General features: G+C 37.7%; 1 pseudogene; it reads left to right on the forward strand.

Moving 5' to 3' along the window:
• Positions 1-2,957: 2,957 nt before the first annotated feature.
• Positions 2,958-11,677, forward strand: LOC101680471 (annotated as a pseudogene).
• The last annotated feature ends 1,178 nt before the right edge of the window (positions 11,678-12,855 follow it).

Genomic DNA, 12,855 nt, shown 5'->3' on the forward strand with positions numbered 1-12,855 from the left:
CTATAATGTAGCCTGCTTGATTAGAACAGGTGACTCATTTACTATACTGTGAGATTTGGGTTTGTGATTATTTACTTAAGACATTTTCCTGTATATTTCTACGTGATACTGAATATCAAGTTCCCTTTCACGCAATTTTTTTTTTTAACCAATTATGGAATGAATGTTATGCAGTTTTTCCAAACAAAACAAAAGCAGGATGCCATTTTTGTGTGGTGGTGAAAGGGCACACACTCTAGAACCAGACTGCCTAGGTCTGAATCTGGTTAACCTCCCTGTGCCTTTTTTCCCCCCAACATAACATGATAAAAACTGTAACTATCTGAAAAGTGTACTAGAGGATTAAATGACCTAATATATATCAGGGGCTTAAGAACAATGTTTGCCTGATACAGAATACATAAGGGACTAAGTTTTGCTTCATTTTTATCCTCTTTTTAAAATCTCCAGTTATGACATGTTTAAAACAGTAAAAATTATCTTTTTTAAAAATTTGAAAGAACTCGATAAAACTGTCTCCATTTGCCTATATTATTTAATATTAACACAACTTCTGTTTTCTTCCTCAAATATGGAACTACCCAGTTTCTTTTTAAAAAAGATTTTTCCAATTTCTTACTATATATGTGTACATAACATTCTCCTATAATTTTATAAAGCTCCTGCCTATATCCCTTACTGCAAGTATGATTCTCCCTTTATGTTATTTTTATATAACAATTATAATATATGTAATTTTTATATATTGTAATTTTTTAAGGACTGGCTTATGGATTTTACTACAAAATATTCTTGATTGCTATTTGTGATTTCTGATTTTAAATTCATGGTTTTCTTCCTCCAGGTTTCGATCACTTTTGGTTTTTAATTTGTTTATATGAATACTTATTACGTTAATTTACACAGACTGACTTCTTTATAAATCTAAGGCTATGAATTTACCTCTTGTGGTATCATAGAAAGATACTTGGTCTTTGCCCCAATCCCTGACACAGAGCCCCTAAATTCACTGTAACTTCCTAAATGATAGGAGCATCTTTTATTCTAATGAAGCAATTCTTTGTAGGTTCCTAGATAGTTTCAGGAAGGGGGCTGGTCACCAGAAAGATGAAGCCTTGATTAGAAACCTAGAACTTTCCACTCCATCTCCTGTAAACTCCTGAATGTAGAGGGAGGAGCCAGAGATTGAGTTAAAACTTGATCATGCCTGTGTGATGAAACCTCCAGAAAAAAACCTAAATGACAGCATTCAGAGAGCTTCCTAATTGAATACATTCATGTACCAAGAAGGTCGTGCATCCCTACTCTGTGGAGAGTTGGGACCCTTCAAGACCTCACCCTAAATACCTCTTTATCTGGCTGTTCATTTGTATACTTCCTAATATCTTTTATTATAAGCTGGAAAATGTAAGTGAATTGTGTTCCTGAGTTCAGTGAGACCTTGTAGCAAATTCTTAAACCTGAGTAGAGGATCATAGGAAGTGCCAATTTACAGCTGGTTGGGTCAGAAGGATAGGAGGCCCAGGACTTGTGACCAGCATCGGAAGTGGGGGCAGTCTTGTGGGACAGAGCCTTTAACTTGTGTGGTTTATGATAACTCTGGGTAGTTAGTATCAGAATTGAATTGAATTGTTGAACACACAGGTTGTGTCCAGAGATTCAGGGAACTGGTTTGTTGGTACTGGAAAACACTGAAGACCTCTAAAAACAAGTATGTTCAAATTCTGTAAGTTTCATAGTTTTATTTTTTTTTTTTACAGCGTATACATGCTCTCCTCTCTAAAATAAATAATCTTTAAATATCTTATCATTTATTTCTTAATCATACCTCAATAAAGCTAAAAAAATAATGCATTTCTTTTTGGTGATACTACAGTTTACATATTCATTTATCTGTAGGTTGAAATTCAGGTTGTTTCCAGTTTGGGGCTGCTATAAATAAAACTTCTATGACATTTGTGTGCAAACCCTTGTGTGGACACAGGCCTTCATTTCTCTTGGATAAATACCCAGGAATAGCATGGCCGTGAGGATGGATATTTAACTTTTTTTTTTTTTTTTTTTTGAGAGAGAGAGAATGAGAGATAAAACACAAGAATGGATAGAGTCAGAGGGAGAAGCAGACTCTGCGCTGAGCAGGGAGACCAATGCTGGACTCGATCCTAGGACTCCAGGATCACAACCTGAGCTGAAGACAGATGCTTAACCAACTGAGCCACCCAGGTGCCCCACATGTTTAACTTTTTAAGAAACAACAAAACTATTTTCCAAAGTGATAGCGCCAGTTTACATTCACACAAGCAGTGTTTGGTCCCTCCACATCCTTGCTAATACTTGTTATGATGTAATTTTTGATGCTCTATTAGGTATGTATAGTTATCTTATTATACTTTTATATTTTTTAAAGATTTTTAAAAAATTTATTCGGGAGAGAGAGCACAGATGGAACGGGAGACACAAACTCTCTGCTGAGTGAGGAGCCCAAGATGGGGCTCCATCCCAGGACCCTGGGATCATGACCTGAGCTGAAGGCAGACGCTTAACTGACTGAGCCACCCAGGCACCCCTTGTTATGGTTTTAATTTGCATTTCCCTAAACTATTCATGTGCTTACTTGTCATCTGTATACCTTGCAGTGTGATGTTGAACAAAAGTGTTGATGATGGAGGACAGCTGGAAGAAAGGCTGACAGGGACAAGGGGAAACCACCCTTGAAAGGATTTTACACCGCCCTGGTGTGTGAGGGCACTGTGGAAGGAGCTTGAGATTTTCTCTCTCCCTCTCTCCCTCCCCCCACAGTCTGTCTCTCTCTCTAATAAATAAATCTTTTTTAAAAACTAGTTTTCAAATTAAACCCTTAATTAAAAAAAAGTTTTAAATACATTTGTAAGAAACAATACAAAGAAATCCCATGTATCCTTTATTCAGTTCCACTGATGGTAGCGTCCTGAAAAACTATGGTACTGTGTCACTCCCAGGATACTGACATTGATAAAATCAAGGTACGCAACATTTTCACCACCACAAGGATTCCTCAAGGTGTCCTGTTGTCGGCACGCCCATTTGTCCGCCTCTCACCCTCCCCACTACCCCCTTTACACCCTGGCAACCTCTGATCTGTTCTTCATTTCTATAATATTTTTCATTTCAAGAACGTTATGTAAATGGAATAATACAGTCTATAACCTTCTGGGATTGGTTTCTTTCACACAGTATAATTCTCTATAGACCCATCCAAGTTGTTGCATTGTATCAATTATTCGCTTATTTTTATTGCTGGGCAGTATTCCACAGTACTGAGGTATTGTGGCTTGTTTAACTATTAGCTCACTGAAAGACCATAGGTTCTTTCCAGTTTGGGACTATTATGAGGGAAGCTGCTATACATATCCATATGTAGCATTTTTTTTGAAAAGATTTATGTATTTATTTGAGAGACACAGAGAGAGAGTGCAGAGAGGAGCAGAGGGGGTGGGAAAGAATCTCCAGCAGACTCCCCATCAAGCACAGAGCCCAACGTGGGGCTCAATGCCACAACCCTGAGATCATGACCTGAGTCAAAACCAAGAGTCGGACACTCAACTGACTCAGCCACCCAGGTACCATGCCCCTCCTTCTTAAGATTTATTTATTATAGGGAGAGAGAGAGAGAGAGAGAGAGAGAGAGATTGCATAATGGTTTTCGTGTGAACGTATGTTTTTTTTCTTTGGAATAAATGCCCAGGAGTGGGATTTCTGGGTCATGTTGTAGTTACATAGTTAGTTTTTAAGAAACAGCCAAAGTGTCTTACAGAGGGGCCACACCATTTTACATTCATCCAGCAATGTGTGAGTGATCCAGCTTCTCCACATCCAGCCTGGATGCTGCTGTCACTATTTCTTTTTAGACACTCTGATAGATGTGTGGTGACAGTGCACTGCAGCTTTGTTTGCATTTTCCCTGGTGGCTAAATGATGTCAAATGTCTTTGGAGGTGCAGATGTTTCATCTCTATATCCTCATTGGTGAAATCTCTGTCCCTGTGTTTTCTCCATTTTGTTGTGGATTGTTGGTCTACTGTTGTGACTGCTTTATATATTCTAGATACTAGCACTTTTTCTTAACATTTATTTTATTTATTTATTTTTAAGATTTATTTATTTATTTGACAGACAGATCACAAGTAGGCAGAGAGAGAGAGGAGGAGGAGGAGGCAGGCTCCCTGCTTAGTAGAGAGCCCGATGCGGGGCTCAATCCCAGGACCCTGAGATCATGACCTGAGCCGAAGGCAGAGGCTTTTTAACCACTGAGCCACCTAGGCGCCCCTAACATTTATTTATTTTAGAGAGAGCAAAAGAGAGAGAGAGAATCCCAAACAGGCTCCCACCAGTAAGGGCCTCACTCTCACAACCCTGAGATCATGACCTGGGCCGAAACCAAGAGTCAGGTGCTTAACTGACTGAACCCCCGGGACCCTCCAGATACTAGTACTTTATTGGCTATATGGTTCGCAAAGATTTTCTCTTGGTCTGTAGTTTGTCTTTCCAACCTCTTAACATCCTCTAAGTCTTTTGCAGCACAAATGTTCAAATTCGATGAAGTCCAATTTATCTTTTTTTTTTTTTAATGAATCACACTTTTGGTGTCAAGCTGAAGAACTCTTCACTTACCCTTTATTCCCTTAACCTGACTATCTTCTCCTGTTTTTTTTTTCTAAAAGTTTTATGGCTTTAAATTTTACATTCAAGTCCATGGCCCATTTTGAGGTGATATTTGTATAAAATGTGCAGTTGAAGTCAAAGCTTTTTTGATTTTTATTTTTTGGGTTGCTTGTTGTTTCTTTTCTTTTTTTGGCATATGGATGTTCAATTACTTCAGCACCATTCTGTGAGAGGCTCTCCTTCCTCCACTAAATTGCTTCAGCACCTTTGTCCAAAGATCAGTTGGTTATAATTGTATGGGTCTGTTTTGGGGTTCTCTATTCTTTTTCAATGATCTGTGGGTCTATTCTTCCACCAGTGCCAAACATTCCACCAGTAGCTATGTACTAAATATTTAAATCAGATTGATTCTTCCTACTTTGTTTTTTTTTCAAAATTTTTGTACCTATTCTAGTTCCTTTCCTATTCCTATTCCTATTTCCTATTCCTATATAAGCTTTAGAATAATCTTGTCTATATCTACAAAAATTCTTGCTGAAATTTTGATAGAAACTGCATTAAATCTGTGTATCAATTTGTGGGAATTCACACCTTTCCTATATTAAGTTTTCCTATCCATGGTCAACTGATATATATTTTATTATTTTTTAAAAGATTTTATTTATTTAATTTGACAGAGATCACAAGTAGGCAGAGAGGCAGGCAGAGAGAGAGGAGGAAGCAGGCTCCCCACTGAGCAGAGAGCCCAATGAGGGGCTCGATCCCAGGACCCTGGGATCATGACCTGAGCTGAAGGCAGAGGCTTTAACCCACTGAGCCACCCAGGTGCCCCGTGATATATATTTTATTGAGGTGAAATTCACATACCATAATATTAATCATTTTAAAGTGCAAAATTCAGTTGCATTTAGCATGTTCACAATTTTGCACAGTTTCCATCTCTACCTAGTTCCAGAATTTTTCATCACCCTAGAAGAAAACCCTGTATCCATTAAGCAACTACTCCCCATATCTCCCTCCTTCCAGTCTACTCAGCTTTCTGTCACTATAGATTAACCTATTCTAGATGTTTCATACAAATAACATCATATAACATGTGAATGCTGTCTTTGCCTTCTTTCACTTAGCAATATGTGTTTGAGGTTCATCCACATTGTAGCAGGTACCAGTACTCATTCCTTTTTTTTTTTTTAATTTTTTTTTTTTTTTTTTTTTTTTAAAGATATTTATTTATTTATTTGACAGAGAGATCACAAGTAGTCAGGCAGGCAGATAGAGAGAGGAGGAAGCAGGCTTCCTGCTGAGCAGAGAGCCCGATGTGGGGCTCGATCCCAGGACTCTGGGATCATGACCTGAGCTGAAGGCAGAGGCCCTAACCCACTGAGCCACCAGGTGCCCCTTTTTTTTTAATTTTTACTTCATTCCTTTTTATGGCCAAATAATATTCTCCGACATGTTTATACTACAGTTTCTTTATCCATTCATCTGTTAACAGATATTTGGGTTATTTTCACTTCTTGGCTGTTGTGAATAATGCTGCTATAAACATTTGTGCGTAAGTATTTTTTGAGTACTTTTTCTGTGTTCAGTTTTAGAAGATATTTTCATTGGGTATAGAATTCTACAGATTCAGTTTTACCATTTCAGTACTTTAAATGTATCAGTCCATTATGCTCTTGTTTGCATTGTTTCTGATGAAAAATCTGCTGAAATCGTTATTGTTGTTCCTCTGTGCAAAATGTGACATTTCTCTGGGGCTTCTTTTAGGATTTTTGCTCTATATCTAGTTTTGAGACATTTATAGTGTTCCTTGGTGTAGTTTTCTTCATATTTATTGTGGATAGGGATTTTTTTTTAAGATTCATATATCCATTTGTTTCCATAAAACTTGGAATCCTTAGGTCATTATTTCCCTACCTTTCTTCTGCTCTGCTACTATAATCACACATTAGAGTGCTTCAAGTTGTCCCATAGCTCCCCAATGTCCCGTTAATTTTTCCCAATCTTTTTATTTTCTGTATTTCAGATAAATCCTATTGCTATCTCCTTAAGTTCGCTAATCTTTTCTTCTGCAAAGCCTATTTTGTCATTAATCCCTTTCATTATATTTTTCATCTCACCTCACACATTGTAGTCTTTATCAATAGAAGTTTCAGTTTCATCCTCCATGTCTATCCTTAACTTTTTGATCATATGGAAAATATTTATAGTAGCTGTTTTATTGTCCTTGTTGGCTAATTATAATATCTGTGTCAGTCTGAATCAGTTTCTATTAATTGCTTTGTTCTTTCATTGTGAGTCAAAGTTCCCTTTTCTTTGCATGACTGCTAATTTTTTATTGGCTGCAAGACCTTGTGAATTTTACCTTTATGGGTGCTGAATGTATTCTTATAAATATTCTTAAGCTTTTTTTCCTGGGATGTAGCTACATTACTTGGAAACAGTTTGATTTTTTAGGTCTTTTATAATAAATTATAAAATTTATTATATGAAATAAGAAGCGTGTATTAACTAGAGTTAATTATCCCTCATTACTGAGGCAAGAACCTTCTGAATGCAATATTCTATGAACTGTGAGACCTTGCAGTCAGGTCATTGAACACAGGTACTATTATCAGCTCTATGTGAACACTAGGTACTGTTTCTTCTAATCCTTTCAAATGGTTCTTTCCCCAGACTTAGGTAGTTTCCTTGGACATAAGCACTGCTTAGTTCTCAGCTGAATACTCAAGGGGCATTTTGAACATCTTTGAAGTTCTAAATCTGTAGAGTTCTCTTCTCTCATATCATCTGCCCTGTGAACTCTAGCTCCACTGGTATTCCTGGACACTCAGCCTCATCTCTTCTAGCCAGGAAGTCCACCATATTCTACTTGGTTTACTTCTTTCTGTGCCATAGCCTCAAAACTCTCTTAAGGCAATAATCTGGGGCAATAATGGGGTTCTCCACATTTGTTTCCTGTCTCTCATGTATCACTCTTTTTCGTTGCCTAAAATTCAGTGTCTTAAAAAGCTCTGTTTCATATATTTTGCCTGTTTTTCTGTTGTTTTAGGCAGGAAGGTAAATCTGGCCCAAAACAGAACTCTAACAGTAATGATTTTAAAAATTATTACTCTAAAATGAAAACAGGATATCAAGGAGATATCTGCACTCTCATGTTTATTATAGCATTATTCACAACAACCAAGATATAGAAATAACCTCAGTGTCTATCAATGGGATGCATGGATATATGTGTGTGTGTGTGTGTGTGTGTGTGTGTGTGTATAAAATACATATGATATGTATGGGATATCATTTGCCAGGAAAAAGAAGGAAATCCTGCTATTTGTGATAATATGGATAAAACTTGAGGGCATGATGCTAAGTGAAATAAGTGAAACAGAGAAAGATAAATACCGTATGATCTCATTTTTTAAAAGATGAACTCATAGAAGTGGTTACCAGTGGCTAGGGGATGGGAGAAAAGAAGAGATGTTGGTCAAAGGATACAGATGTACAGTTATAAGATGAATAAGTTCTAAGGATCTAAAGTACAGCATGGTGATTATACTTAACCATAACATATCATATACTTGAAATGTGCCAGGAGAGTAGATCTTAAATGTTCTAACTACAAAAAGGAAACAGTAATTATTAGATGTGATGGAGGTGTTAGCTAATGCTACAGTGGTAATCATTTTGCAATATATAAATGTATCAAATTAATACTTTAAACTTGTATAATGTTATATGTCAATTATATATTCAATAGAGCTGGGAAAAATACTATTCCAAGGATATTATTGCCAATTTGAGTGCATTATCTTCAATGGCTCCTTCTTATCACTTCCTGGGGGTCTTAGTGTTCTTACAGCTTGAAGCTACTCAACATTGCGTGGATGTCAATCTCAGACTGTTAGAAACTAGTAATAAATTATATCACTAAATAACTTCCAGAATTTTGTGTGTATTGGACAAGCCCTCCCTATCATTCCAAAATCCTCCTGGCCTCTCCTCTTACTTCAGTCACCACTGCAATGACCAGTTACTTTCAGAATTGGAATGGTTTTACATCGACGCAGTTGGACGCTATTTCTCCTTAGCTAGTGTCATACATGTTCTATTTCCCTCCCGGAGGCTTGTCTTCCTCTCACAGTAGGAATTCCTTCTGCATTTCCACATGGACAACTAGAAAATGTGAGGGAGTTTAATACTCGTAGGGTCACTCTTGATCACTGGAGAACAGGAGACAATAGGTACATGATTCTGCCTTTGATCCCTAAACAGTTCTGAGACTCATTTTTTCACACTTTACAAAAGATCCCAGTCGGATGGATTAAACACCAGTTTTCTACAATGGTGGCCAACTCTATTTGTACATGGATTGGTTCTTGTCCTCCTTCTCTGTTCCACTTCCTTTTTAGGCACATCGGCTTTCTGAAACCGTATTTCTAAATAAATTACCTGCTCACAAACCTTAATCTTAGAAGCTGCTCTTAGGGAAGCCAGACTAAGGCAGTAGAGCATATATTTACATTTACATGCATATCTCAATATTTTGTAATAACCAGCTTCAGTGTGGTTATGCAATGATACTTGTGACAACTAATGTGAAATCAGTAATGGCATCCATGAGATCTCTGAAAGGTTACTGCAAATGAATGGTGAGTTTTTGGAAGTCAAATTTAAAAACCAAGTCAAGCATTTATCGAGTGCTTACTACATGTAAGGCATCATGTCAAACACTGCAAAATAGTTAAGAAGTATGTTGTATACAGAACCAAAGAGGAAAATGTTTAGCAGAATGCTTACTTTTAAAATACAAATTAGAACATTACCAACTAATATAACTATATAACACTGCTAAAAAAAAAAGTGACATCTTCTTTTGTCTCAAAACAACAAAATAAAACAGATGACATATATGACGCTATAGTTTTGGAGACACAAGACATCAACTAACAAAGGGCAGTGATCTCCGAGAGATAGAAAACAAATGGGACCAAGCACCGGGCTGGCTCAGTCAGTAGGGCATGAGACTCTTGATCTCAGGGTCATGAATTCAAGCCCTATGTTAGCTGCAGAGTCTAGTTAAAACTAAACAACAACAGCAACAAATGAGACAAATTCTATTGTTTCCCAGTTTATAGCCTGGAGAGAATTTCAAAAATGCAAAAAGAAGGATCTCAAGCAGACCTTAGCAGCCTGCCTGAATTAAGCAAACAGAACTTGGAGTTCAGAAAGGTCGAGACTAGAGTTCTCAAGGGAGAGTATGAGTAAGGAGAAAACACAAAACAGAACTCCAAAGATGTGTAGAAGGTCCCACTTCAGTCTTCCACCAAGGACTGATCAGGGTATGCACAGAAAAGAAATATTTGAGGCCAACCAAAAGAGGTAACATAAAACCCATTCTCAGAGGTCACACAAGGCCAAGAATGGTTCCTTATATTAATTTTCAACTGCTGCGGAACAAATTACCACATACTTAGTGGATTAAAATAAAACCCATTTATAAGTTCACAGTTCTGTAAATCTGAAGTCTGAATGTAGGCTACCTGGGTCCTCTGCTCAGGGACTCAATGGCTGATGCCAGGACACTGGATGGGCTGGGTCCTTCCTGGAGGCTCTGAGGCTGAATCCACTTCCAGACTCACTTGTTGTTGTCAGAATTTAGATCCTTGCTGTTGTTAGGACTGAGACACCATTTTTTCATTGGCTGTCAGAAGGGGCTGCTCTGATCCTAGAGATTAATTTCAGGTCTTTACCATGTGACCCTCTCTACTTTCAAAACCAGCAAGGGATAATTTCCTTCATGTTGAATCCCTGAATTTCTTTTGTCGGGAAGAACCTAGTCCTCTTTCAGGACTCACCTGATTAGGTGAGTCTCACCTGGGGGAATCAACCTTTCTTGACATCAATTGTGCAGTATTTAAAAAAAGACTTCATTTGGGGAGGGACTATACTCATTGAAGAGGGGATTATATAAAGGTGTGGGTCACGAGGAGTCATCTTAGAATTCCACCTACCACATTCCTGTTCCCACCAGTCAGAGTAGAAAACTTCATTAATGGTGCAGAATTGGGTAGAGTACTCAGCTTTTGCCTCCGAATTGGGAAAAAACTAGCCCTAGGGGCACCTGGGTGGGTCAGTGGGTTGAGCCCCTGCCTTCTGCTCAGGTCATGATCTCAGAGTCCTGGGATCCAGCCCCATATCAGGCTCTGTTTCACAGGGAAACTGCTTCCCTCTCTCTCTCTCTCTCTCTCTGCTCTGCCTTTCTGCCTACTTGTAATCTTTCTCTCTGTCAAACAAATAAATAAAATCTTGGAAAAAAAAAAGAAATTCTACTGTGTTCAGTGCGTTGATTTAAAAAACTAGCCCCAGACCAAATGTTGCTTTTGTCCTAACAAAGCTTAAAGGAATAATTTGAAAGGATAAAAATGTTTCCTGGTAAATTAATCAGCCTCAGAACAAAGCTCAGGAGTGTTTATAAGATCACAAACATAGGCCTTTCTGCATCGCTCATGGCAAGCAACGGGTGGGAGCAGGGGGATCCGCTCTGAGGGTTCATAGCCTACTGCTTTGTCACCTGGATCCCAACGCCGCTGAGCTCACTCCTGCTTCTTGGTCAAGAGAGAATGGCAGGGCAGAATCATAACAGCAGGTGTCTGCAGGGGTCTTTTCATCGGGTACCATATTTACTTCCACCACAAGAGACAGAGTGACCCCAGCTTCGAGAACAAGCCTCAAGAACCAAGAAAGAAACAAAAGCTTGCCAAGGAGAGAACTGGACTTCTCAAGTTACTGGACTTTAAAGATGGTGAAGCTAGTCAGAAGTTCTTCCCTGAAGAAGAGTTGCCAGCTTGAGGTAAATACAAGAAGGGTGTAGACCATCTGACAAATGCAACTGCTGTGTGTGGATGGCCACAGCACTTATTGCAAGTGTTACAGCAAATTCTTCTGCCGCCAATGTTCCAGATGCTTCTGACCAAGCTTCCAACAATTAGTCAGGGAAATTGTTAAGTGCTCAGAGCTTGGCTGAAGAGGATGTGGAATGAGAAACAAATGTCAACATAATAATCTCAATGAAAAATATTTTTTAAAATCTTAACTCAGGAGATGAGCCACTCTGGGGGATAAAGGCAAATAGGCTTGTGAAGGACTGTCCTGCACTGAAACCTACCAAAGTTAATTTTTTTTAAATTTAAGTTAATTTTTACTTTGTAAAAATTACTTTAAAATTTACTTAAAATTACTTAAAAATTTACTTTAAGTTAATATTTACTTTGTATAGATTGACTTGTCTGTTTTAGTTCTTTTTCCCAGTGAAAAGTATATTTTGATAGAAAGCTTTTCATTTCATAAATATGCTATGAATTACCAAAACATGGAGTTATTTTATTACTAATATGTGCAATTAAAATGTATATATAGGGGCGCCTGGATGGCTCAGTGGGTTAAAGCCTCTGCCTTTGGCTTGGGTCATGATCCCAGCATTCTGGGATCAAGCCCCACATTGGGCTCTCTGCTCAGCGGGGAGCCTGCTTCCCCCACCCCCCCGGCCCCCAGCTCTCTCTGCCTGCCTCTCTGTCTACTTGTGATCTCTGTCTGTCAAATAAATAAATAAAATATTAAAAAATAATAATAAAATGTATATATAACATCACATTACTATGTTAAAAATATTCAGTGTTCAGTTTTGAAAGATAGGCAAAAAAAAGTACAGGAGAAAGCTAAAGAATGTACACTTTTTTAAAACTACTACATTCTGTTCTATGTAAAAGAAGTAGGTGGAAATTTACTTTGTTTATCAAAACTAGGCATTAAAATCATTGAGAGATTTTAAAAAAGGAATGCAATATATTCAGCACCCACAAGCTGAGAGCCAAAATGTTTGGCATTTAATAAAAAATTAGCAAGCAGGAAGACATTATCCATAATGGAGATAAAAATGTATCAGTTGAAACTGACATAGAAATTGCACAGATGATAGAATTAGATGAAAAGGATATTAAAACCACTATTATAACTATATACGTTAAACACAGGAAGCTAGAGGAAAAAATTTAACATGTTAAGTAGAGATGTGGAAGATATAAAAAGACCCAAATCCAACGTCACCTATAATACATGAGATGAAAAATACAATGGTTATGATTAATGGCAAATTAGGTATCACAAATAAAAATGATTAGTGAACTTGAAGACATTTCAAAAGATAGTATCTAAAATGAAC

Source organism: Mustela putorius, unplaced genomic scaffold (assembly GCF_011764305.1).
Source record: "Mustela putorius furo isolate JIRA1106 unplaced genomic scaffold, ASM1176430v1.1 tig00003836_pilon_pilon_pilon, whole genome shotgun sequence".
In the NCBI taxonomy this organism is placed as follows: Eukaryota; Metazoa; Chordata; class Mammalia; order Carnivora; family Mustelidae; genus Mustela; species Mustela putorius.